General features: G+C 48.4%; 30 non-coding genes across 30 annotated transcripts; all 30 read right to left on the bottom strand.

Annotated features, from left to right (window-relative positions):
- Positions 1-403: 403 nt before the first annotated feature.
- On the bottom strand, positions 404-477 carry trnai-aau (transfer RNA isoleucine (anticodon AAU)). Its single transcript has one exon. It is a non-coding gene; the product is annotated as a tRNA-Ile (tRNA).
- A 415-nt stretch (positions 478-892) lies between these two features.
- Positions 893-965, bottom strand: trnaf-gaa (transfer RNA phenylalanine (anticodon GAA)). The gene has a single exon. It is a non-coding gene; the product is annotated as a tRNA-Phe (tRNA).
- An 897-nt stretch (positions 966-1,862) lies between these two features.
- Positions 1,863-1,934, bottom strand: trnae-cuc (transfer RNA glutamic acid (anticodon CUC)). Its single transcript has one exon. It is a non-coding gene; the product is annotated as a tRNA-Glu (tRNA).
- Positions 1,935-2,454: 520 nt separating this feature from the next.
- trnai-aau (transfer RNA isoleucine (anticodon AAU)) lies at positions 2,455-2,528 on the bottom strand. The gene has a single exon. It is a non-coding gene; the product is annotated as a tRNA-Ile (tRNA).
- Positions 2,529-2,943: 415 nt separating this feature from the next.
- On the bottom strand, positions 2,944-3,016 carry trnaf-gaa (transfer RNA phenylalanine (anticodon GAA)). Its single transcript has one exon. It is a non-coding gene; the product is annotated as a tRNA-Phe (tRNA).
- Positions 3,017-4,496: 1,480 nt separating this feature from the next.
- On the bottom strand, positions 4,497-4,570 carry trnai-aau (transfer RNA isoleucine (anticodon AAU)). The gene has a single exon. It is a non-coding gene; the product is annotated as a tRNA-Ile (tRNA).
- A 415-nt stretch (positions 4,571-4,985) lies between these two features.
- trnaf-gaa (transfer RNA phenylalanine (anticodon GAA)) lies at positions 4,986-5,058 on the bottom strand. Its single transcript has one exon. It is a non-coding gene; the product is annotated as a tRNA-Phe (tRNA).
- An 897-nt stretch (positions 5,059-5,955) lies between these two features.
- Positions 5,956-6,027, bottom strand: trnae-cuc (transfer RNA glutamic acid (anticodon CUC)). The gene has a single exon. It is a non-coding gene; the product is annotated as a tRNA-Glu (tRNA).
- Positions 6,028-6,547: 520 nt separating this feature from the next.
- On the bottom strand, positions 6,548-6,621 carry trnai-aau (transfer RNA isoleucine (anticodon AAU)). The gene has a single exon. It is a non-coding gene; the product is annotated as a tRNA-Ile (tRNA).
- Positions 6,622-7,036: 415 nt separating this feature from the next.
- trnaf-gaa (transfer RNA phenylalanine (anticodon GAA)) lies at positions 7,037-7,109 on the bottom strand. The gene has a single exon. It is a non-coding gene; the product is annotated as a tRNA-Phe (tRNA).
- Positions 7,110-8,006: 897 nt separating this feature from the next.
- On the bottom strand, positions 8,007-8,078 carry trnae-cuc (transfer RNA glutamic acid (anticodon CUC)). Its single transcript has one exon. It is a non-coding gene; the product is annotated as a tRNA-Glu (tRNA).
- A 520-nt stretch (positions 8,079-8,598) lies between these two features.
- Positions 8,599-8,672, bottom strand: trnai-aau (transfer RNA isoleucine (anticodon AAU)). Its single transcript has one exon. It is a non-coding gene; the product is annotated as a tRNA-Ile (tRNA).
- Positions 8,673-9,087: 415 nt separating this feature from the next.
- On the bottom strand, positions 9,088-9,160 carry trnaf-gaa (transfer RNA phenylalanine (anticodon GAA)). The gene has a single exon. It is a non-coding gene; the product is annotated as a tRNA-Phe (tRNA).
- An 897-nt stretch (positions 9,161-10,057) lies between these two features.
- On the bottom strand, positions 10,058-10,129 carry trnae-cuc (transfer RNA glutamic acid (anticodon CUC)). Its single transcript has one exon. It is a non-coding gene; the product is annotated as a tRNA-Glu (tRNA).
- A 520-nt stretch (positions 10,130-10,649) lies between these two features.
- Positions 10,650-10,723, bottom strand: trnai-aau (transfer RNA isoleucine (anticodon AAU)). Its single transcript has one exon. It is a non-coding gene; the product is annotated as a tRNA-Ile (tRNA).
- Positions 10,724-11,138: 415 nt separating this feature from the next.
- trnaf-gaa (transfer RNA phenylalanine (anticodon GAA)) lies at positions 11,139-11,211 on the bottom strand. The gene has a single exon. It is a non-coding gene; the product is annotated as a tRNA-Phe (tRNA).
- An 897-nt stretch (positions 11,212-12,108) lies between these two features.
- trnae-cuc (transfer RNA glutamic acid (anticodon CUC)) lies at positions 12,109-12,180 on the bottom strand. The gene has a single exon. It is a non-coding gene; the product is annotated as a tRNA-Glu (tRNA).
- A 511-nt stretch (positions 12,181-12,691) lies between these two features.
- trnai-aau (transfer RNA isoleucine (anticodon AAU)) lies at positions 12,692-12,765 on the bottom strand. The gene has a single exon. It is a non-coding gene; the product is annotated as a tRNA-Ile (tRNA).
- A 415-nt stretch (positions 12,766-13,180) lies between these two features.
- On the bottom strand, positions 13,181-13,253 carry trnaf-gaa (transfer RNA phenylalanine (anticodon GAA)). Its single transcript has one exon. It is a non-coding gene; the product is annotated as a tRNA-Phe (tRNA).
- An 897-nt stretch (positions 13,254-14,150) lies between these two features.
- Positions 14,151-14,222, bottom strand: trnae-cuc (transfer RNA glutamic acid (anticodon CUC)). The gene has a single exon. It is a non-coding gene; the product is annotated as a tRNA-Glu (tRNA).
- A 511-nt stretch (positions 14,223-14,733) lies between these two features.
- On the bottom strand, positions 14,734-14,807 carry trnai-aau (transfer RNA isoleucine (anticodon AAU)). The gene has a single exon. It is a non-coding gene; the product is annotated as a tRNA-Ile (tRNA).
- A 415-nt stretch (positions 14,808-15,222) lies between these two features.
- Positions 15,223-15,295, bottom strand: trnaf-gaa (transfer RNA phenylalanine (anticodon GAA)). Its single transcript has one exon. It is a non-coding gene; the product is annotated as a tRNA-Phe (tRNA).
- Positions 15,296-16,796: 1,501 nt separating this feature from the next.
- trnai-aau (transfer RNA isoleucine (anticodon AAU)) lies at positions 16,797-16,870 on the bottom strand. Its single transcript has one exon. It is a non-coding gene; the product is annotated as a tRNA-Ile (tRNA).
- A 415-nt stretch (positions 16,871-17,285) lies between these two features.
- Positions 17,286-17,358, bottom strand: trnaf-gaa (transfer RNA phenylalanine (anticodon GAA)). The gene has a single exon. It is a non-coding gene; the product is annotated as a tRNA-Phe (tRNA).
- Positions 17,359-18,255: 897 nt separating this feature from the next.
- Positions 18,256-18,327, bottom strand: trnae-cuc (transfer RNA glutamic acid (anticodon CUC)). Its single transcript has one exon. It is a non-coding gene; the product is annotated as a tRNA-Glu (tRNA).
- A 520-nt stretch (positions 18,328-18,847) lies between these two features.
- trnai-aau (transfer RNA isoleucine (anticodon AAU)) lies at positions 18,848-18,921 on the bottom strand. The gene has a single exon. It is a non-coding gene; the product is annotated as a tRNA-Ile (tRNA).
- Positions 18,922-19,336: 415 nt separating this feature from the next.
- On the bottom strand, positions 19,337-19,409 carry trnaf-gaa (transfer RNA phenylalanine (anticodon GAA)). The gene has a single exon. It is a non-coding gene; the product is annotated as a tRNA-Phe (tRNA).
- A 1,489-nt stretch (positions 19,410-20,898) lies between these two features.
- On the bottom strand, positions 20,899-20,972 carry trnai-aau (transfer RNA isoleucine (anticodon AAU)). The gene has a single exon. It is a non-coding gene; the product is annotated as a tRNA-Ile (tRNA).
- A 415-nt stretch (positions 20,973-21,387) lies between these two features.
- trnaf-gaa (transfer RNA phenylalanine (anticodon GAA)) lies at positions 21,388-21,460 on the bottom strand. Its single transcript has one exon. It is a non-coding gene; the product is annotated as a tRNA-Phe (tRNA).
- A 1,501-nt stretch (positions 21,461-22,961) lies between these two features.
- trnai-aau (transfer RNA isoleucine (anticodon AAU)) lies at positions 22,962-23,035 on the bottom strand. The gene has a single exon. It is a non-coding gene; the product is annotated as a tRNA-Ile (tRNA).
- Between the last annotated feature and the right edge of the window lie 257 nt (positions 23,036-23,292).

Below are 23,292 nucleotides of genomic sequence, written 5' to 3'. Positions count from 1 at the left end.
TTTTTTACATGAGAACACAACAGACGTGTTCGCGAAAGCACGGCACCAAGTGCGGGTAGGCATCCACTTGAAATCGATTTCCTCCTGTGTTTTTCTCTGGATGTTGTCTCTCTCGGTGCTGGGCGAACAATTCATTGATGCATTTGTCCTGAACTGAAGCCTTTTACCCATCTCGCGGGGTCAGAGCCGCTCTGTCTGTGTATTACCTGCCTATGACACTTATCGGCAACATGCCGCCTGTTCAACTTTCAACAGCAAACCCAGAAAGATGTGTCTCTCAGCCCCGGTGGCAAAGGATGTTAATCCAAATATATCCCCCGTGAGAGTCTGTGTGCATTGGCTTCCTTATAAAGTTTGTATTGGAAATGTGCGGGAAAAGCGTAAAATTATGAAAACATCCTGATGGCCCGTACGGGGATCGAACCCGCGACCTTGGCGTTATTAGCACCACGCTCTCACCAACTGAGCTAACCGGCCACAATGCTCCTGTTGGCCAGGCTCGAACCTAGGCTGGAAAATTGTCTTTCAGGCTCACACTGGGTGACCGAGTTACTGCACAAACATTGAACACACCACATCGCTTAAACATTGTTAACTGTTCGTATATACAACTGGGCAGAGTGTAAATCCAAAGTAACAGAAAGACTGGTCTAACAAACCTCATTCTAAAGTTTTTTGTCGCACCACAGCCCCTCCCACAAACACTGTCCCGGTATAAAAGCAGACGGCGGGACCCCGACTGAATTCGAACCTGCAGCGGACGGTTGGAGCCGGATCCAGCATGTCCGACGTGGTTTCACTCCCATTCGTTTGGGAAACGCGTCATCAGGAGCGTAAAATTTCTCTTGATTCGTACCTTTTGTAGTGAAGGAGACAGAAAGTAACTAAAACCTGCCGAAACCCGGGATCGAACCAGGGACCTTTAGATCTTCAGTCTAACGCTCTCCCAACTGAGCTATTTCGGCTTCACATCAAACGCAGTATTCTGTCGTTCTTTTGGAGGATTTTCTATCCCCGGGTGGAATTGCCCCTCTCGCTCATTCCTCACTTCGGGCAATGTGACCCGACCAGATCTCGGAGCTCAGGTTCTGTTAATGTAAAGCTGCAGTGTTGATAAAGATACAAAGCTGACACAGCACGGGGGACCTCACCGTGTTGGACACAGCGTGAAATGCAATGACATGTTCAAATAAAGTTACAGAGCACAACACATGTGTAAAATTCCCTGTTCTTTTCTCCACACTGATGGGTTGCGAAGGGAGAGACGGGCCGAAGTCTCACTGAGCCGCACTGATCACGAGCCAAATCAAGTTCAATCTTCAGCTGCAGGTATGGTGCTGAGCCCCACACAGAAGTGAAAATGCCCGTGGTTCTTAGTTCCTCGCACAGTGGGCTACTGAGCAATACAGGAAGGGCTAATGATCATCTTAATGCTCAAGTTATCAGGGGCCACGGACTCTCTGATTCCAGGCTTGCACACGTTGGTAAGTTTCAAAATTTGCATTTTTCACACTGGCAATGAAAATAATCGATAGCCGTGCCTGTGATAAGCTAAGTTTGTTCGGGAGATGCAGTGGGCAAGGAGATATACGGAAGACTGATAAAAACAGTGACTGCCCTGACACTGTGAGCTGCAGTTAAATGTTGGCAACATTTAAAGTCAGCCAGTCTAAATTTGACAGAAATCAAGTCCTGCTGACTTTGAAACAGCACGCATTTTACAGAAATCAAGAATGTGCATTTTGTATCGCTGTATGAAGAGTGATGTTGAGCAGCGGTGTGGAAAGTTGAATCAGGGGCGGAGCATTGTTCCGTAAGGGTGCATTGCATGGTGGCAATTCAAACAGCCCCAAAACGCACTGTTCCCTGACCGGGAATCGAACCCGGGCCGCGGCGATGAGAGCGCCGAATCCTAACCACTAGACCACCAGGGAAGCTGCAGCCAGCCTCCTGGCAGCAAGCACATCAACGCAGCTTTTCATGCTTGCTCCTTTGCAATTCAGATCCTTTCGCGCCAGGCAAACTGTTCGGACAAAATTATATTTTTTACATGAGAACACAACAGACGTGTTCGCGAAAGCACGGCACCAAGTGCGGGTAGGCATCCACTTGAAATCGATTTCCTCCTGTGTTTTTCTCTGGATGTTGTCTCTCTCGGTGCTGGGCGAACAATTCATTGATGCATTTGTCCTGAACTGAAGCCTTTTACCCATCTCGCGGGGTCAGAGCCGCTCTGTCTGTGTATTACCTGCCTGTGACACTTATCGGCAACATGCCGCCTGTTCAACTTTCAACAGCAAACCCAGAAAGACCAGAAAGATGTGTCTCTCAGCCCCGGTGGCAAAGGATGTTAATCCAAATATATCCCCCGTGAGAGTCTGTGTGCATTGGCTTCCTTATAAAGTTTGTATTGGAAATGTGCGGGAAAAGCGTAAAATTATGAAAACATCCTGATGGCCCGTACGGGGATCGAACCCGCGACCTTGGCGTTATTAGCACCACGCTCTCACCAACTGAGCTAACCGGCCACAATGCTCCCGTTGGCCAGGCTCGAACCTAGGCTGGAAAATTGTCTTTCAGGCTCACACTGGGTGACCGAGTTACTGCACAAACATTGAACACACCACATCGCTTAAACATTGTTAACTGTTCGTATATACAACTGGGCAGAGTGTAAATCCAAAGTAACAGAAAGACTGGTCTAACAAACCTCATTCTAAAAAATTTTGTCGCACCACAGCCCCTCCCACAAACACTGTCCCGGTATAAAAGCAGACGGCGGGACCCCGACTGAATTCGAACCTGCAGCGGACGGTTGGAGCCGGATCCAGCATGTCCGACGTGGTGTCACTCCCATTCGTTTGGGAAACGCGTCATCAGGAGCGTAAAATTTCTCTTGATTCGTACCTTTTGTAGTGAAGGAGACAGAAAGTAACTAAAACCTGCCGAAACCCGGGATCGAAACAGGGACCTTTAGATCTTCAGTCTAACGCTCTCCCAACTGAGCTATTTCGGCTTCACGTCAAACGCAGTATTCTGTCGTTCTTTTGGAGGATTTTCTATCCCCGGGTGGAATTGCCCCTCTCGCTCATTCCTCACTTCGGGCAATGTGACCCGACCAGATCTCGGAGCTCAGGTTGTGTTAATGTAAAGCTGCAGTGTTGATAAAGATACAAAGCTGACACAGCACGGGGGACCTCACCGTGTTGGACACAGCGTGAAATGCAATGACATGTTCAAATAAAGTTACAGAGCACAACACATGTGTAAAATTCCCTGTTCTTTTCTCCACACTGATGGGTTGCGAAGGGAGAGACGGGCCGAAGTCTCACTGAGCCGCACTGATCACGAGCCAAATCAAGTTCAATCTTCAGCTGCAGGTATGGTGCTGAGCCCCACACAGAAGTGAAAATGCCCGTGGTTCTTAGTTCCTCGCACAGTGGGCTACTGAGCAATACAGGAAGGGCTAATGATCATCTTAATGCTCAAGTTATCAGGGGCCACGGACTCTCTGATTCCAGGCTTGCACACGTTGGTAAGTTTCAAAATTTGCATTTTTCACACTGGCAATGAAAATAATCGATAGCCGTGCCTGTGATAAGCTAAGTTTGTTCGGGAGATGCAGTGGGCAAGGAGATATACGGAAGACTGATAAAAACCGTGACTGCCCTGACACTGTGAGCTGCAGTTAAATGTTGGCAACATTTAAAGTCAGCCAGTCTAAATTTGACAGAAATCAAGTCCTGCTGACTTTGAAACAGCACGCATTTTACAGAAATCAAGAATGTGCATTTTGTATCGCTGTATGAAGAGTGATGTTGAGCAGCGGTGTGGAAAGTTGAATCAGGGGCGGAGCATTGTTCCGTAAGGGTGCATTGCATGGTGGCAATTCAAACAGCCCCAAAACGCACTGTTCCCTGACCGGGAATCGAACCCGGGCCGCGGCGGTGAGAGCGCCGAATCCTAACCACTAGATAACCAGGGAAGCTGCAGCCAGCCTCCTGGCAGCAAGCACATCAACGCAGCTTTTCATGCTTGCTCCTTTGCAATTCAGATCCTTTCGCGCCAGGCAAACTGTTCGGACAAAATTATATTTTTTACATGAGAACACAACAGACGTGTTCGCGAAAGCACGGCACCAAGTGCGGGTAGGCATCCACTTGAAATCGATTTCCTCCTGTGTTTTTCTCTGGATGTTGTCTCTCTCGGTGCTGGGCGAACAATTCATTGATGCATTTGTCCTGAACTGAAGCCTTTTACCCATCTCGCGGGGTCAGAGCCGCTCTGTCTGTGTATTACCTGCCTATGACACTTATCGGCAACATGCCGCCTGTTCAACTTTCAACAGCAAACCCAGAAAGATGTGTCTCTCAGCCCCGGTGGCAAAGGATGTTAATCCAAATATATCCCCCGTGAGAGTCTGTGTGCATTGGCTTCCTTATAAAGTTTGTATTGGAAATGTGCGGGAAAAGCGTAAAATTATGAAAACATCCTGATGGCCCGTACGGGGATCGAACCCGCGACCTTGGCGTTATTAGCACCACGCTCTCACCAACTGAGCTAACCGGCCACAATGCTCCTGTTGGCCAGGCTCGAACCTAGGCTGGAAAATTGTCTTTCAGGCTCACACTGGGTGACCGAGTTACTGCACAAACATTGAACACACCACATCGCTTAAACATTGTTAACTGTTCGTATATACAACTGGGCAGAGTGTAAATCCAAAGTAACAGAAAGACTGGTCTAACAAACCTCATTCTAAAGTTTTTTGTCGCACCACAGCCCCTCCCACAAACACTGTCCCGGTATAAAAGCAGACGGCGGGACCCCGACTGAATTCGAACCTGCAGCGGACGGTTGGAGCCGGATCCAGCATGTCCGACGTGGTTTCACTCCCATTCGTTTGGGAAACGCGTCATCAGGAGCGTAAAATTTCTCTTGATTCGTACCTTTTGTAGTGAAGGAGACAGAAAGTAACTAAAACCTGCCGAAACCCGGGATCGAACCAGGGACCTTTAGATCTTCAGTCTAACGCTCTCCCAACTGAGCTATTTCGGCTTCACATCAAACGCAGTATTCTGTCGTTCTTTTGGAGGATTTTCTATCCCCGGGTGGAATTGCCCCTCTCGCTCATTCCTCACTTCGGGCAATGTGACCCGACCAGATCTCGGAGCTCAGGTTCTGTTAATGTAAAGCTGCAGTGTTGATAAAGATACAAAGCTGACACAGCACGGGGGACCTCACCGTGTTGGACACAGCGTGAAATGCAATGACATGTTCAAATAAAGTTACAGAGCACAACACATGTGTAAAATTCCCTGTTCTTTTCTCCACACTGATGGGTTGCGAAGGGAGAGACGGGCCGAAGTCTCACTGAGCCGCACTGATCACGAGCCAAATCAAGTTCAATCTTCAGCTGCAGGTATGGTGCTGAGCCCCACACAGAAGTGAAAATGCCCGTGGTTCTTAGTTCCTCGCACAGTGGGCTACTGAGCAATACAGGAAGGGCTAATGATCATCTTAATGCTCAAGTTATCAGGGGCCACGGACTCTCTGATTCCAGGCTTGCACACGTTGGTAAGTTTCAAAATTTGCATTTTTCACACTGGCAATGAAAATAATCGATAGCCGTGCCTGTGATAAGCTAAGTTTGTTCGGGAGATGCAGTGGGCAAGGAGATATACGGAAGACTGATAAAAACAGTGACTGCCCTGACACTGTGAGCTGCAGTTAAATGTTGGCAACATTTAAAGTCAGCCAGTCTAAATTTGACAGAAATCAAGTCCTGCTGACTTTGAAACAGCACGCATTTTACAGAAATCAAGAATGTGCATTTTGTATCGCTGTATGAAGAGTGATGTTGAGCAGCGGTGTGGAAAGTTGAATCAGGGGCGGAGCATTGTTCCGTAAGGGTGCATTGCATGGTGGCAATTCAAACAGCCCCAAAACGCACTGTTCCCTGACCGGGAATCGAACCCGGGCCGCGGCGGTGAGAGCGCCGAATCCTAACCACTAGACCACCAGGGAAGCTGCAGCCAGCCTCCTGGCAGCAAGCACATCAACGCAGCTTTTCATGCTTGCTCCTTTGCAATTCAGATCCTTTCGCGCCAGGCAAACTGTTCGGACAAAATTATATTTTTTACATGAGAACACAACAGACGTGTTCGCGAAAGCACGGCACCAAGTGCGGGTAGGCATCCACTTGAAATCGATTTCCTCCTGTGTTTTTCTCTGGATGTTGTCTCTCTCGGTGCTGGGCGAACAATTCATTGATGCATTTGTCCTGAACTGAAGCCTTTTACCCATCTCGCGGGGTCAGAGCCGCTCTGTCTGTGTATTACCTGCCTGTGACACTTATCGGCAACATGCCGCCTGTTCAACTTTCAACAGCAAACCCAGAAAGACCAGAAAGATGTGTCTCTCAGCCCCGGTGGCAAAGGATGTTAATCCAAATATATCCCCCGTGAGAGTCTGTGTGCATTGGCTTCCTTATAAAGTTTGTATTGGAAATGTGCGGGAAAAGCGTAAAATTATGAAAACATCCTGATGGCCCGTACGGGGATCGAACCCGCGACCTTGGCGTTATTAGCACCACGCTCTCACCAACTGAGCTAACCGGCCACAATGCTCCCGTTGGCCAGTCTCGAACCTAGGCTGGAAAATTGTCTTTCAGGCTCACACTGGGTGACCGAGTTACTGCACAAACATTGAACACACCACATCGCTTAAACATTGTTAACTGTTCGTATATACAACTGGGCAGAGTGTAAATCCAAAGTAACAGAAAGACTGGTCTAACAAACCTCATTCTAAAAATTTTTGTCGCACCACAGCCCCTCCCACAAACACTGTCCCGGTATAAAAGCAGACGGCGGGACCCCGACTGAATTCGAACCTGCAGCGGACGGTTGGAGCCGGATCCAGCATGTCCGACGTGGTGTCACTCCCATTCGTTTGGGAAACGCGTCATCAGGAGCGTAAAATTTCTCTTGATTCGTACCTTTTGTAGTGAAGGAGACAGAAAGTAACTAAAACCTGCCGAAACCCGGGATCGAACCAGGGACCTTTAGATCTTCAGTCTAACGCTCTCCCAACTGAGCTATTTCGGCTTCATGTCAAACGCAGTATTCTGTCGTTCTTTTGGAGGATTTTCTATCCCCGGGTGGAATTGCCCCTCTCGCTCATTCCTCACTTCGGGCAATGTGACCCGACCAGATCTCGGAGCTCAGGTTCTGTTAATGTAAAGCTGCAGTGTTGATAAAGATACAAAGCTGACACAGCACGGGGGACCTCACCGTGTTGGACACAGCGTGAAATGCAATGACATGTTCAAATAAAGTTACAGAGCACAACACATGTGTAAAATTCCCTGTTCTTTTCTCCACACTGATGGGTTGCGAAGGGAGAGACGGGCCGAAGTCTCACTGAGCCGCACTGATCACGAGCCAAATCAAGTTCAATCTTCAGCTGCAGGTATGGTGCTGAGCCCCACACAGAAGTGAAAATGCCCGTGGTTCTTAGTTCCTCGCACAGTGGGCTACTGAGCAATACAGGAAGGGCTAATGATCATCTTAATGCTCAAGTTATCAGGGGCCACGGACTCTCTGATTCCAGGCTTGCACACGTTGGTAAGTTTCAAAATTTGCATTTTTCACACTGGCAATGAAAATAATCGATAGCCGTGCCTGTGATAAGCTAAGTTTGTTCGGGAGATGCAGTGGGCAAGGAGATATACGGAAGACTGATAAAAACCGTGACTGCCCTGACACTGTGAGCTGCAGTTAAATGTTGGCAACATTTAAAGTCAGCCAGTCTAAATTTGACAGAAATCAAGTCCTGCTGACTTTGAAACAGCACGCATTTTACAGAAATCAAGAATGTGCATTTTGTATCGCTGTATGAAGAGTGATGTTGAGCAGCGGTGTGGAAAGTTGAATCAGGGGCGGAGCATTGTTCCGTAAGGGTGCATTGCATGGTGGCAATTCAAACAGCCCCAAAACGCACTGTTCCCTGACCGGGAATCGAACCCGGGCCGCGGCGGTGAGAGCGCCGAATCCTAACCACTAGACCACCAGGGAAGCTGCAGCCAGCCTCCTGGCAGCAAGCACATCAACGCAGCTTTTCATGCTTGCTCCTTTGCAATTCAGATCCTTTCGCGCCAGGCAAACTGTTCGGACAAAATTATATTTTTTACATGAGAACACAACAGACGTGTTCGCGAAAGCACGGCACCAAGTGCGGGTAGGCATCCACTTGAAATCGATTTCCTCCTGTGTTTTTCTCTGGATGTTGTCTCTCTCGGTGCTGGGCGAACAATTCATTGATGCATTTGTCCTGAACTGAAGCCTTTTACCCATCTCGCGGGGTCAGAGCCGCTCTGTCTGTGTATTACCTGCCTGTGACACTTATCGGCAACATGCCGCCTGTTCAACTTTCAACAGCAAACCCAGAAAGACCAGAAAGATGTGTCTCTCAGCCCCGGTGGCAAAGGATGTTAATCCAAATATATCCCCCGTGAGAGTCTGTGTGCATTGGCTTCCTTATAAAGTTTGTATTGGAAATGTGCGGGAAAAGCGTAAAATTATGAAAACATCCTGATGGCCCGTACGGGGATCGAACCCGCGACCTTGGCGTTATTAGCACCACGCTCTCACCAACTGAGCTAACCGGCCACAATGCTCCCGTTGGCCAGTCTCGAACCTAGGCTGGAAAATTGTCTTTCAGGCTCACACTGGGTGACCGAGTTACTGCACAAACATTGAACACACCACATCGCTTAAACATTGTTAACTGTTCGTATATACAACTGGGCAGAGTGTAAATCCAAAGTAACAGAAAGACTGGTCTAACAAACCTCATTCTAAAAATTTTTGTCGCACCACAGCCCCTCCCACAAACACTGTCCCGGTATAAAAGCAGACGGCGGGACCCCGACTGAATTCGAACCTGCAGCGGACGGTTGGAGCCGGATCCAGCATGTCCGACGTGGTGTCACTCCCATTCGTTTGGGAAACGCGTCATCAGGAGCGTAAAATTTCTCTTGATTCGTACCTTTTGTAGTGAAGGAGACAGAAAGTAACTAAAACCTGCCGAAACCCGGGATCGAACCAGGGACCTTTAGATCTTCAGTCTAACGCTCTCCCAACTGAGCTATTTCGGCTTCACGTCAAACGCAGTATTCTGTCGTTCTTTTGGAGGATTTTCTATCCCCGGGTGGAATTGCCCCTCTCGCTCATTCCTCACTTCGGGCAATGTGACCCGACCAGATCTCGGAGCTCAGGTTCTGTTAATGTAAAGCTGCAGTGTTGATAAAGATACAAAGCTGACACAGCACGGGGGACCTCACCGTGTTGGACACAGCGTGAAATGCAATGACATGTTCAAATAAAGTTACAGAGCACAACACATGTGTAAAATTCCCTGTTCTTTTCTCCACACTGATGGGTTGCGAAGGGAGAGACGGGCCGAAGTCTCACTGAGCCGCACTGATCACGAGCCAAATCAAGTTCAATCTTCAGCTGCAGGTATGGTGCTGAGCCCCACACAGAAGTGAAAATGCCCGTGGTTCTTAGTTCCTCGCACAGTGGGCTACTGAGCAATACAGGAAGGGCTAATGATCATCTTAATGCTCAAGTTATCAGGGGCCACGGACTCTCTGATTCCAGGCTTGCACACGTTGGTAAGTTTCAAAATTTGCATTTTTCACACTGGCAATGAAAATAATCGATAGCCGTGCCTGTGATAAGCTAAGTTTGTTCGGGAGATGCAGTGGGCAAGGAGATATACGGAAGACTGATAAAAACCGTGACTGCCCTGACACTGTGAGCTGCAGTTAAATGTTGGCAACATTTAAAGTCAGCCAGTCTAAATTTGACAGAAATCAAGTCCTGCTGACTTTGAAACAGCACGCATTTTACAGAAATCAAGAATGTGCATTTTGTATCGCTGTATGAAGAGTGATGTTGAGCAGCGGTGTGGAAAGTTGAATCAGGGGCGGAGCATTGTTCCGTAAGGGTGCATTGCATGGTGGCAATTCAAACAGCCCCAAAACGCACTGTTCCCTGACCGGGAATCGAACCCGGGCCGCGGCGGTGAGAGCGCCGAATCCTAACCACTAGACCACCAGGGAAGCTGCAGCCAGCCTCCTGGCAGCAAGCACATCAACGCAGCTTTTCATGCTTGCTCCTTTGCAATTCAGATCCTTTCGCGCCAGGCAAACTGTTCGGACAAAATTATATTTTTTACATGAGAACACAACAGACGTGTTCGCGAAAGCACGGCACCAAGTGCGGGTAGGCATCCACTTGAAATCGATTTCCTCCTGTGTTTTTCTCTGGATGTTGTCTCTCTCGGTGCTGGGCGAACAATTCATTGATGCATTTGTCCTGAACTGAAGCCTTTTACCCATCTCGCGGGGTCAGAGCCGCTCTGTCTGTGTATTACCTGCCTGTGACACTTATCGGCAACATGCCGCCTGTTCAACTTTCAACAGCAAACCCAGAAAGACCAGAAAGATGTGTCTCTCAGCCCCGGTGGCAAAGGATGTTAATCCAAATATATCCCCCGTGAGAGTCTGTGTGCATTGGCTTCCTTATAAAGTTTGTATTGGAAATGTGCGGGAAAAGCGTAAAATTATGAAAACATCCTGATGGCCCGTACGGGGATCGAACCCGCGACCTTGGCGTTATTAGCACCACGCTCTCACCAACTGAGCTAACCGGCCACAATGCTCCTGTTGGCCAGGCTCGAACCTAGGCTGGAAAATTGTCTTTCAGGCTCACACTGGGTGACCGAGTTACTGCACAAACATTGAACACACCACATCGCTTAAACATTGTTAACTGTTCGTATATACAACTGGGCAGAGTGTAAATCCAAAGTAACAGAAAGACTGGTCTAACAAACCTCATTCTAAAGTTTTTTGTCGCACCACAGCCCCTCCCACAAACACTGTCCCGGTATAAAAGCAGACGGCGGGACCCCGACTGAATTCGAACCTGCAGCGGACGGTTGGAGCCGGATCCAGCATGTCCGACGTGGTTTCACTCCCATTCGTTTGGGAAACGCGTCATCAGGAGCGTAAAATTTCTCTTGATTCGTACCTTTTGTAGTGAAGGAGACAGAAAGTAACTAAAACCTGCCGAAACCCGGGATCGAACCAGGGACCTTTAGATCTTCAGTCTAACGCTCTCCCAACTGAGCTATTTCGGCTTCACATCAAACGCAGTATTCTGTCGTTCTTTTGGAGGATTTTCTATCCCCGGGTGGAATTGCCCCTCTCGCTCATTCCTCACTTCGGGCAATGTGACCCGACCAGATCTCGGAGCTCAGGTTCTGTTAATGTAAAGCTGCAGTGTTGATAAAGATACAAAGCTGACACAGCACGGGGGACCTCACCGTGTTGGACACAGCGTGAAATGCAATGACATGTTCAAATAAAGTTACAGAGCACAACACATGTGTAAAATTCCCTGTTCTTTTCTCCACACTGATGGGTTGCGAAGGGAGAGACGGGCCGAAGTCTCACTGAGCCGCACTGATCACGAGCCAAATCAAGTTCAATCTTCAGCTGCAGGTATGGTGCTGAGCCCCACACAGAAGTGAAAATGCCCGTGGTTCTTAGTTCCTCGCACAGTGGGCTACTGAGCAATACAGGAAGGGCTAATGATCATCTTAATGCTCAAGTTATCAGGGGCCACGGACTCTCTGATTCCAGGCTTGCACACGTTGGTAAGTTTCAAAATTTGCATTTTTCACACTGGCAATGAAAATAATCGATAGCCGTGCCTGTGATAAGCTAAGTTTGTTCGGGAGATGCAGTGGGCAAGGAGATATACGGAAGACTGATAAAAACAGTGACTGCCCTGACACTGTGAGCTGCAGTTAAATGTTGGCAACATTTAAAGTCAGCCAGTCTAAATTTGACAGAAATCAAGTCCTGCTGACTTTGAAACAGCACGCATTTTACAGAAATCAAGAATGTGCATTTTGTATCGCTGTATGAAGAGTGATGTTGAGCAGCGGTGTGGAAAGTTGAATCAGGGGCGGAGCATTGTTCCGTAAGGGTGCATTGCATGGTGGCAATTCAAACAGCCCCAAAACGCACTGTTCCCTGACCGGGAATCGAACCCGGGCCGCGGCGGTGAGAGCGCCGAATCCTAACCACTAGACCACCAGGGAAGCTGCAGCCAGCCTCCTGGCAGCAAGCACATCAACGCAGCTTTTCATGCTTGCTCCTTTGCAATTCAGATCCTTTCGCGCCAGGCAAACTGTTCGGACAAAATTATATTTTTTACATGAGAACACAACAGACGTGTTCGCGAAAGCACGGCACCAAGTGCGGGTAGGCATCCACTTGAAATCGATTTCCTCCTGTGTTTTTCTCTGGATGTTGTCTCTCTCGGTGCTGGGCGAACAATTCATTGATGCATTTGTCCTGAACTGAAGCCTTTTACCCATCTCGCGGGGTCAGAGCCGCTCTGTCTGTGTATTACCTGCCTGTGACACTTATCGGCAACATGCCGCCTGTTCAACTTTCAACAGCAAACCCAGAAAGATGTGTCTCTCAGCCCCGGTGGCAAAGGATGTTAATCCAAATATATCCCCCGTGAGAGTCTGTGTGCATTGGCTTCCTTATAAAGTTTGTATTGGAAATGTGCGGGAAAAGCGTAAAATTATGAAAACATCCTGATGGCCCGTACGGGGATCGAACCCGCGACCTTGGCGTTATTAGCACCACGCTCTCACCAACTGAGCTAACCGGCCACAATGCTCCTGTTGGCCAGGCTCGAACCTAGGCTGGAAAATTGTCTTTCAGGCTCACACTGGGTGACCGAGTTACTGCACAAACATTGAACACACCACATCGCTTAAACATTGTTAACTGTTCGTATATACAACTGGGCAGAGTGTAAATCCAAAGTAACAGAAAGACTGGTCTAACAAACCTCATTCTAAAGTTTTTTGTCGCACCACAGCCCCTCCCACAAACACTGTCCCGGTATAAAAGCAGACGGCGGGACCCCGACTGAATTCGAACCTGCAGCGGACGGTTGGAGCCGGATCCAGCATGTCCGACGTGGTTTCACTCCCATTCGTTTGGGAAACGCGTCATCAGGAGCGTAAAATTTCTCTTGATTCGTACCTTTTGTAGTGAAGGAGACAGAAAGTAACTAAAACCTGCCGAAACCCGGGATCGAACCAGGGACCTTTAGATCTTCAGTCTAACGCTCTCCCAACTGAGCTATTTCGGCTTCACATCAAACGCAGTATTCTGTCGTTCTTTTGGAGGATTTTCTATCCCCGGGTGGAATTGCCCCTCTCGCTCATTCCTCACTTCGGGCAATGTGACCCGACCAGATCTCGGAGCTCAGGTTCTGTTAATGTAAAGCTGCAGTGTTGATAAAGATACAAAGCTGACACAGCACGGGGGACCTCACCGTGTTGGACACAGCGTGAAATGCAATGACATGTTCAAATAAAGTTACAGAGCACAACACATGTGTAAAATTCCCTGTTCTTTTCTCCACACTGATGGGTTGCGAAGGGAGAGACGGGCCGAAGTCTCACTGAGCCGCACTGATCACGAGCCAAATCAAGTTCAATCTTCAGCTGCAGGTATGGTGCTGAGCCCCACACAGAAGTGAAAATGCCCGTGGTTCTTAGTTCCTCGCACAGTGGGCTACTGAGCAATACAGGAAGGGCTAATGATCATCTTAATGCTCAAGTTATCAGGGGCCACGGACTCTCTGATTCCAGGCTTGCACACGTTGGTAAGTTTCAAAATTTGCATTTTTCACACTGGCAATGAAAATAATCGATAGCCGTGCCTGTGATAAGCTAAGTTTGTTCGGGAGATGCAGTGGGCAAGGAGATATACGGAAGACTGATAAAAACAGTGACTGCCCTGACACTGTGAGCTGCAGTTAAATGTTGGCAACATTTAAAGTCAGCCAGTCTAAATTTGACAGAAATCAAGTCCTGCTGACTTTGAAACAGCACGCATTTTACAGAAATCAAGAATGTGCATTTTGTATCGCTGTATGAAGAGTGATGTTGAGCAGCGGTGTGGAAAGTTGAATCAGGGGCGGAGCATTGTTCCGTAAGGGTGCATTGCATGGTGGCAATTCAAACAGCCCCAAAACGCACTGTTCCCTGACCGGGAATCGAACCCGGGCCGCGGCGGTGAGAGCGCCGAATCCTAACCACTAGACCACCAGGGAAGCTGCAGCCAGCCTCCTGGCAGCAAGCACATCAACGCAGCTTTTCATGCTTGCTCCTTTGCAATTCAGATCCTTTCGCGCCAGGCAAACTGTTCGGACAAAATTATATTTTTTACATGAGAACACAACAGACGTGTTCGCGAAAGCACGGCACCAAGTGCGGGTAGGCATCCACTTGAAATCGATTTCCTCCTGTGTTTTTCTCTGGATGTTGTCTCTCTCGGTGCTGGGCGAACAATTCATTGATGCATTTGTCCTGAACTGAAGCCTTTTACCCATCTCGCGGGGTCAGAGCCGCTCTGTCTGTGTATTACCTGCCTGTGACACTTATCGGCAACATGCCGCCTGTTCAACTTTCAACAGCAAACCCAGAAAGATGTGTCTCTCAGCCCCGGTGGCAAAGGATGTTAATCCAAATATATCCCCCGTGAGAGTCTGTGTGCATTGGCTTCCTTATAAAGTTTGTATTGGAAATGTGCGGGAAAAGCGTAAAATTATGAAAACATCCTGATGGCCTGTACGGGGATCGAACCCGCGACCTTGGCGTTATTAGCACCACGCTCTCACCAACTGAGCTAACCGGCCACAATGCTCCCGTTGGCCAGGCTCGAACCTAGGCTGGAAAATTGTCTTTCAGGCTCACACTGGGTGACCGAGTTACTGCACAAACATTGAACACACCACATCGCTTAAACATTGTTAACTGTTCGTATATACAACTGGGCAGAGTGTAAATCCAAAGTAACAGAAAGACTGGTCTAACAAACCTCATTCTAAAAATTTTTGTCGCACCACAGCCCCTCCCACAAACACTGTCCCGGTATAAAAGCAGACGGCGGGACCCCGACTGAATTCGAACCTGCAGCGGACGGTTGGAGCCGGATCCAGCATGTCCGACGTGGTGTCACTCCCATTCGTTTGGGAAACGCGTCATCAGGAGCGTAAAATTTCTCTTGATTCGTACCTTTTGTAGTGAAGGAGACAGAAAGTAACTAAAACCTGCCGAAACCCGGGATCGAAACAGGGACCTTTAGATCTTCAGTCTAACGCTCTCCCAACTGAGCTATTTCGGCTTCACGTCAAACGCAGTATTCTGTCGTTCTTTTGGAGGATTTTCTATCCCCGGGTGGAATTGCCCCTCTCGCTCATTCCTCACTTCGGGCAATGTGACCCGACCAGATCTCGGAGCTCAGGTTCTGTTAATGTAAAGCTGCAGTGTTGATAAAGATACAAAGCTGACACAGCACGGGGGACCTCACCGTGTTGGACACAGCGTGAAATGCAATGACATGTTCAAATAAAGTTACAGAGCACAACACATGTGTAAAATTCCCTGTTCTTTTCTCCACACTGATGGGTTGCGAAGGGAGAGACGGGCCGAAGTCTCACTGAGCCGCACTGATCACGAGCCAAATCAAGTTCAATCTTCAGCTGCAGGTATGGTGCTGAGCCCCACACAGAAGTGAAAATGCCCGTGGTTCTTAGTTCCTCGCACAGTGGGCTACTGAGCAATACAGGAAGGGCTAATGATCATCTTAATGCTCAAGTTATCAGGGGCCACGGACTCTCTGATTCCAGGCTTGCACACGTTGGTAAGTTTCAAAATTTGCATTTTTCACACTGGCAATGAAAATAATCGATAGCCGTGCCTGTGATAAGCTAAGTTTGTTCGGGAGATGCAGTGGGCAAGGAGATATACGGAAGACTGATAAAAACCGTGACTGCCCTGACACTGTGAGCTGCAGTTAAATGTTGGCAACATTTAAAGTCAGCCAGTCTAAATTTGACAGAAATCAAGTCCTGCTGACTTTGAAACAGCACGCATTTTACAGAAATCAAGAATGTGCATTTTGTATCGCTGTATGAAGAGTGATGTTGAGCAGCGGTGTGGAAAGTTGAATCAGGGGCGGAGCATTGTTCCGTAAGGGTGCATTGCATGGTGGCAATTCAAACAGCCCCAAAACGCACTGTTCCCTGACCGGGAATCGAACCCATGCCGCGGCGGTGAGAGCGCCGAATCCTAACCACTAGACCACCAGGGAAGCTGCAGCCAGCCTCCGGGAAGCTGCAGCCAGCCTCCTGGCAGCAAGCACATCAACGCAGCTTTTCATGCTTGCTCCTTTGCAATTCAGATCCTTTCGCGCCAGGCAAACTGTTCGGACAAAATTATATTTTTTACATGAGAACACAACAGAAGTGTTCGCGAAAGCACGGCACCAAGTGCGGGTAGGCATCCACTTGAAATCGATTTCCTCCTGTGTTTTTCTCTGGATGTTGTCTCTCTCGGTGCTGGGCGAACAATTCATTGATGCATTTGTCCTGAACTGAAGCCTTTTACCCATCTCGCGGGGTCAGAGCCGCTCTGTCTGTGTATTACCTGCCTGTGACACTTATCGGCAACATGCCGCCTGTTCAACTTTCAACAGCAAACCCAGAAAGATGTGTCTCTCAGCCCCGGTGGCAAAGGATGTTAATCCAAATATATCCCCCGTGAGAGTCTGTGTGCATTGGCTTCCTTATAAAGTTTGTATTGGAAATGTGCGGGAAAAGCGTAAAATTATGAAAACATCCTGATGGCCTGTACGGGGATCGAACCCGCGACCTTGGCGTTATTAGCACCACGCTCTCACCAACTGAGCTAACCGGCCACAATGCTCCCGTTGGCCAGGCTCGAACCTAGGCTGGAAAATTGTCTTTCAGGCTCACACTGGGTGACCGAGTTACTGCACAAACATTGAACACACCACATCGCTTAAACATTGTTAACTGTTCGTATATACAACTGGGCAGAGTGTAAATCCAAAGTAACAGAAAGACTGGTCTAACAAACCTCATTCTAAAAATTTTTGTCGCACCACAGCCCCTCCCACAAACACTGTCCCGGTATAAAAGCAGACGGCGGGACCCCGACTGAATTCGAACCTGCAGCGGACGGTTGGAGCCGGATCCAGCATGTCCGACGTGGTGTCACTCCCATTCGTTTGGGAAACGCGTCATCAGGAGCGTAAAATTTCTCTTGATTCGTACCTTTTGTAGTGAAGGAGACAGAAAGTAACTAAAACCTGCCGAAACCCGGGATCGAACCAGGGACCTTTAGATCTTCAGTCTAACGCTCTCCCAACTGAGCTATTTCGGCTTCACGTCAAACGCAGTATTCTGTCGTTCTTTTGGAGGATTTTCTATCCCCGGGTGGAATTGCCCCTCTCGCTCATTCCTCACTTCGGGCAATGTGACCCGACCAGATCTCGGAGCTCAGGTTCTGTTAATGTAAAGCTGCAGTGTTGATAAAGATACAAAGCTGACACAGCACGGGGGACCTCACCGTGTTGGACACGGCGTGAAATGCAATGACATGTTCAAATAAAGTTACAGAGCACAACACATGTGTAAAATTCCCTGTTCTTTTCTCCACACTGATGGGTTGCGAAGGGAGAGACGGGCCGAAGTCTCACTGAGCAGCACTGATCACGAGCCAAATCAAGTTCAATCTTCAGCTGCAGGTATGGTGCTGAGCCCCACACAGAAGTGAAAATGCCCGTGGTTCTTAGTTCCTCGCACAGTGGGCTACTGAGCAATACAGGAAGGGCTAATGATCATCTTAATGCTCAAGTTATCAGGGGCCACGGACTCTCTGATTCCAGGCTTGCACACGTTGGTAAGTTTCAAAATTTGCATTTTTCACACTGGCAATGAAAATAATCGATAGCCGTGCCTGTGATAAGCTAAGTTTGTTCGGGAGATGCAGTGGGCAAGGAGATATACGGAAGACTGATAAAAACCGTGACTGCCCTGACACTGTGAGCTGCAGTTAAATGTTGGCAACATTTAAAGTCAGCCAGTCTAAATTTGACAGAAATCAAGTCCTGCTGACTTTGAAACAGCACGCATTTTACAGAAATCAAGAATGTGCATTTTGTATCGCTGTATGAAGAGTGATGTTGAGCAGCGGTGTGGAAAGTTGAATCAGGGGCGGAGCATTGTTCCGTAAGGGTGCATTGCATGGTGGCAATTCAAACAGCCCCAAAACGCACTGTTCCCTGACCGGGAATCGAACCCGGGCCGCGGCGGTGAGAGCGCCGAATCCTAACCACTAGACCACCAGGGAAGCTGCAGCCAGCCTCCTGGCAGCAAGCACATCAACGCAGCTTTTCATGCTTGCTCCTTTGCAATTCAGATCCTTTCGCGCCAGGCAAACTGTTCGGACAAAATTATATTTTTTACATGAGAACACAACAGACGTGTTCGCGAAAGCACGGCACCAAGTGCGGGTAGGCATCCACTTGAAATCGATTTCCTCCTGTGTTTTTCTCTGGATGTTGTCTCTCTCGGTGCTGGGCGAACAATTCATTGATGCATTTGTCCTGAACTGAAGCCTTTTACCCATCTCGCGGGGTCAGAGCCGCTCTGTCTGTGTATTACCTGCCTGTGACACTTATCGGCAACATGCCGCCTGTTCAACTTTCAACAGCAAACCCAGAAAGACCAGAAAGATGTGTCTCTCAGCCCCGGTGGCAAAGGATGTTAATCCAAATATATCCCCCGTGAGAGTCTGTGTGCATTGGCTTCCTTATAAAGTTTGTATTGGAAATGTGCGGGAAAAGCGTAAAATTATGAAAACATCCTGATGGCCTGTACGGGGATCGAACCCGCGACCTTGGCGTTATTAGCACCACGCTCTCACCAACTGAGCTAACCGGCCACAATGCTCCCGTTGGCCAGGCTCGAACCTAGGCTGGAAAATTGTCTTTCAGGCTCACACTGGGTGACCGAGTTACTGCACAAACATTGAACACACCACATCGCTTAAACATTGTTAACTGTTCGTATATACAACTGGGCAGAGTGTAAATCCAAAGTAACAGAAAGACTGGTCTAACAAACCTCATTCTAAAAATTTTTGTCGCACCACAGCCCCTCCCACAAACACTGTCCCGGTATAAAAGCAGACGGCGGGACCCCGACTGAATTCGAACCTGCAGCGGACGGTTGGAGCCGGATCCAGCATGTCCGACGTGGTGTCACTCCCATTCGTTTGGGAAACGCGTCATCAGGAGCGTAAAATTTCTCTTGATTCGTACCTTTTGTAGTGAAGGAGACAGAAAGTAACTAAAACCTGCCGAAACCCGGGATCGAACCAGGGACCTTTAGATCTTCAGTCTAACGCTCTCCCAACTGAGCTATTTCGGCTTCACGTCAAACGCAGTATTCTGTCGTTCTTTTGGAGGATTTTCTATCCCCGGGTGGAATTGCCCCTCTCGCTCATTCCTCACTTCGGGCAATGTGACCCGACCAGATCTCGGAGCTCAGGTTCTGTTAATGTAAAGCTGCAGTGTTGATAAAGATACAAAGCTGACACAGCACGGGGGACCTCACCGTGTTGGACACAGCGTGAAATGCAATGACATGTTCAAATAAAGTTACAGAGCACAACACATGTGTAAAATTCCCTGTTCTTTTCTCCACACTGATGGGTTGCGAAGGGAGAGACGGGCCGAAGTCTCACTGAGCCGCACTGATCACGAGCCAAATCAAGTTCAATCTTCAGCTGCAGGTATGGTGCTGAGCCCCACACAGAAGTGAAAATGCCCGTGGTTCTTAGTTCCTCGCACAGTGGGCTACTGAGCAATACAGGAAGGGCTAATGATCATCTTAATGCTCAAGTTATCAGGGGCCACGGACTCTCTGATTCCAGGCTTGCACACGTTGGTAAGTTTCAAAATTTGCATTTTTCACACTGGCAATGAAAATAATCGATAGCCGTGCCTGTGATAAGCTAAGTTTGTTCGGGAGATGCAGTGGGCAAGGAGATATACGGAAGACTGATAAAAACCGTGACTGCCCTGACACTGTGAGCTGCAGTTAAATGTTGGCAACATTTAAAGTCAGCCAGTCTAAATTTGACAGAAATCAAGTCCTGCTGACTTTGAAACAGCACGCATTTTACAGAAATCAAGAATGTGCATTTTGTATCGCTGTATGAAGAGTGATGTTGAGCAGCGGTGTGGAAAGTTGAATCAGGGGCGGAGCATTGTTCCGTAAGGGTGCATTGCATGGTGGCAATTCAAACAGCCCCAAAACGCACTGTTCCCTGACCGGGAATCGAACCCATGCCGCGGCGGTGAGAGCGCCGAATCCTAACCACTAGACCACCAGGGAAGCTGCAGCCAGCCTCCTGGCAGCAAGCACATCAACGCAGCTTTTCATGCTTGCTCCTTTGCAATTCAGATCCTTTCGCGCCAGGCAAACTGTTCGGACAAAATTATATTTTTTACATGAGAACACAACAGACGTGTTCGCGAAAGCACGGCACCAAGTGCGGGTAGGCATCCACTTGAAATCGATTTCCTCCTGTGTTTTTCTCTGGATGTTGTCTCTCTCGGTGCTGGGCGAACAATTCATTGATGCATTTGTCCTGAACTGAAGCCTTTTACCCATCTCGCGGGGTCAGAGCCGCTCTGTCTGTGTATTACCTGCCTGTGACACTTATCGGCAACATGCCGCCTGTTCAACTTTCAACAGCAAACCCAGAAAGACCAGAAAGATGTGTCTCTCAGCCCCGGTGGCAAAGGATGTTAATCCAAATATATCCCCCGTGAGAGTCTGTGTGCATTGGCTTCCTTATAAAGTTTGTATTGGAAATGTGCGGGAAAAGCGTAAAATTATGAAAACATCCTGATGGCCCGTACGGGGATCGAACCCGCGACCTTGGCGTTATTAGCACCACGCTCTCACCAACTGAGCTAACCGGCCACAATGCTCCCGTTGGCCAGGCTCGAACCTAGGCTGGAAAATTGTCTTTCAGGCTCACACTGGGTGACCGAGTTACTGCACAAACATTGAACACACCACATCGCTTAAACATTGTTAACTGTTCGTATATACAACTGGGCAGAGTGTAAATCCAAAGTAACAGAAAGACTGGTCTAACAAACCTCATTCTAAAAATTTTTGTCGCACCACAGCCCCTCCCACAAACACTGTCCCGGTATAAAAGCAGACGGCGGGACCCCGACTGAATTCGAACCTGCAGCGGACGGTTGGAGCCGGATCCAGCATGTCCGACGTGGTGTCACTCCCATTCGTTTGGGAAACGCGTCATCAGGAGCGTAAAATTTCTCTTGATTCGTACCTTTTGTAGTGAAGGAGACAGAAAGTAACTAAAACCTGCCGAAACCCGGGATCGAAACAGGGACCTTTAGATCTTCAGTCTAACGCTCTCCGAACTGAGCTATTTCGGCTTCACGTCAAACGCAGTATTCTGTCGTTCTTTTGGAGGATTTTCTATCCCCGGGTGGAATTGCCCCTCTCGCTCATTCCTCACTTCGGGCAATGTGACCCGACCAGATCTCGGAGCTCAGGTTCTGTTAATGTAAAGCTGCAGTGTTGATAAAGATACAAAGCTGACACAGCACGGGGGACCTCACCGTGTTGGACACAGCGTGAAATGCAATGACATGTTCAAATAAAGTTACAGAGCACAACACATGTGTAAAATTCCCTGTTCTTTTCTCCACACTGATGGGTTGCGAAGGGAGAGACGGGCCGAAGTCTCACTGAGCCGCACTGATCACGAGCCAAATCAAGTTCAATCTTCAGCTGCAGGTATGGTGCTGAGCCCCACACAGAAGTGAAAATGCCCGTGGTTCTTAGTTCCTCGCACAGTGGGCTACTGAGCAATACAGGAAGGGCTAATGATCATCTTAATGCTCAAGTTATCAGGGGCCACGGACTCTCTGATTCCAGGCTTGCACACGTTGGTAAGTTTCAAAATTTGCATTTTTCACACTGGCAATGAAAATAATCGATAGCCGTGCCTGTGATAAGCTAAGTTTGTTCGGGAGATGCAGTGGGCAAGGAGATATACGGAAGACTGATAAAAACCGTGACTGCCCTGACACTGTGAGCTGCAGTTAAATGTTGGCAACATTTAAAGTCAGCCAGTCTAAATTTGACAGAAATCAAGTCCTGCTGACTTTGAAACAGCACGCATTTTACAGAAATCAAGAATGTGCATTTTGTATCGCTGTATGAAGAGTGATGTTGAGCAGCGGTGTGGAAAGTTGAATCAGGGGCGGAGCATTGTTCCGTAAGGGTGCATTGCATGGTGGCAATTCAAACAGCCCCAAAACGCACTGTTCCCTGACCGGGAATCGAACCCATGCCGCGGCGGTGAGAGCGCCGAATCCTAACCACTAGACCACCAGGGAAGCTGCAGCCAGCCTCCGGGAAGCTGCAGCCAGCCTCCTGGCAGCAAGCACATCAACGCAGCTTTTCATGCTTGCTCCTTTGCAATTCAGATCCTTTCGCGCCAGGCAAACTGTTCGGACAAAATTATATTTTTTACATGAGAACACAACAGAAGTGTTCGCGAAAGCACGGCACCAAGTGCGGGTAGGCATCCACTTGAAATCGATTTCCTCCTGTGTTTTTCTCTGGATGTTGTCTCTCTCGGTGCTGGGCGAACAATTCATTGATGCATTTGTCCTGAACTGAAGCCTTTTACCCATCTCGCGGGGTCAGAGCCGCTCTGTCTGTGTATTACCTGCCTGTGACACTTATCGGCAACATGCCGCCTGTTCAACTTTCAACAGCAAACCCAGAAAGATGTGTCTCTCAGCCCCGGTGGCAAAGGATGTTAATCCAAATATATCCCCCGTGAGAGTCTGTGTGCATTGGCTTCCTTATAAAGTTTGTATTGGAAATGTGCGGGAAAAGCGTAAAATTATGAAAACATCCTGATGGCCTGTACGGGGATCGAACCCGCGACCTTGGCGTTATTAGCACCACGCTCTCACCAACTGAGCTAACCGGCCACAATGCTCCCGTTGGCCAGGCTCGAACCTAGGCTGGAAAATTGTCTTTCAGGCTCACACTGGGTGACCGAGTTACTGCACAAACATTGAACACACCACATCGCTTAAACATTGTTAACTGTTCGTATATACAACTGGGCAGAGTGTAAATCCAAAGTAACAGAAAGACTGGTCTAACAAACCTCATTCTAAAAATTTTTGTCGCACCACAGCCCCTCCCACAAACACTGTCCCGGTATAAAAGCAGACGGCGGGAC

The sequence above is a fragment of the Somniosus microcephalus genome, unplaced genomic scaffold (genome assembly GCF_052327205.1).
Source record: "Somniosus microcephalus isolate GS21.2 unplaced genomic scaffold, FLI_Smic_1.0 unresolved_chr4, whole genome shotgun sequence".
Lineage (NCBI taxonomy): Eukaryota > Metazoa > Chordata > Chondrichthyes > Squaliformes > Somniosidae > Somniosus > Somniosus microcephalus.
This window is presented reverse-complemented; position numbering and strand designations above follow the sequence as displayed.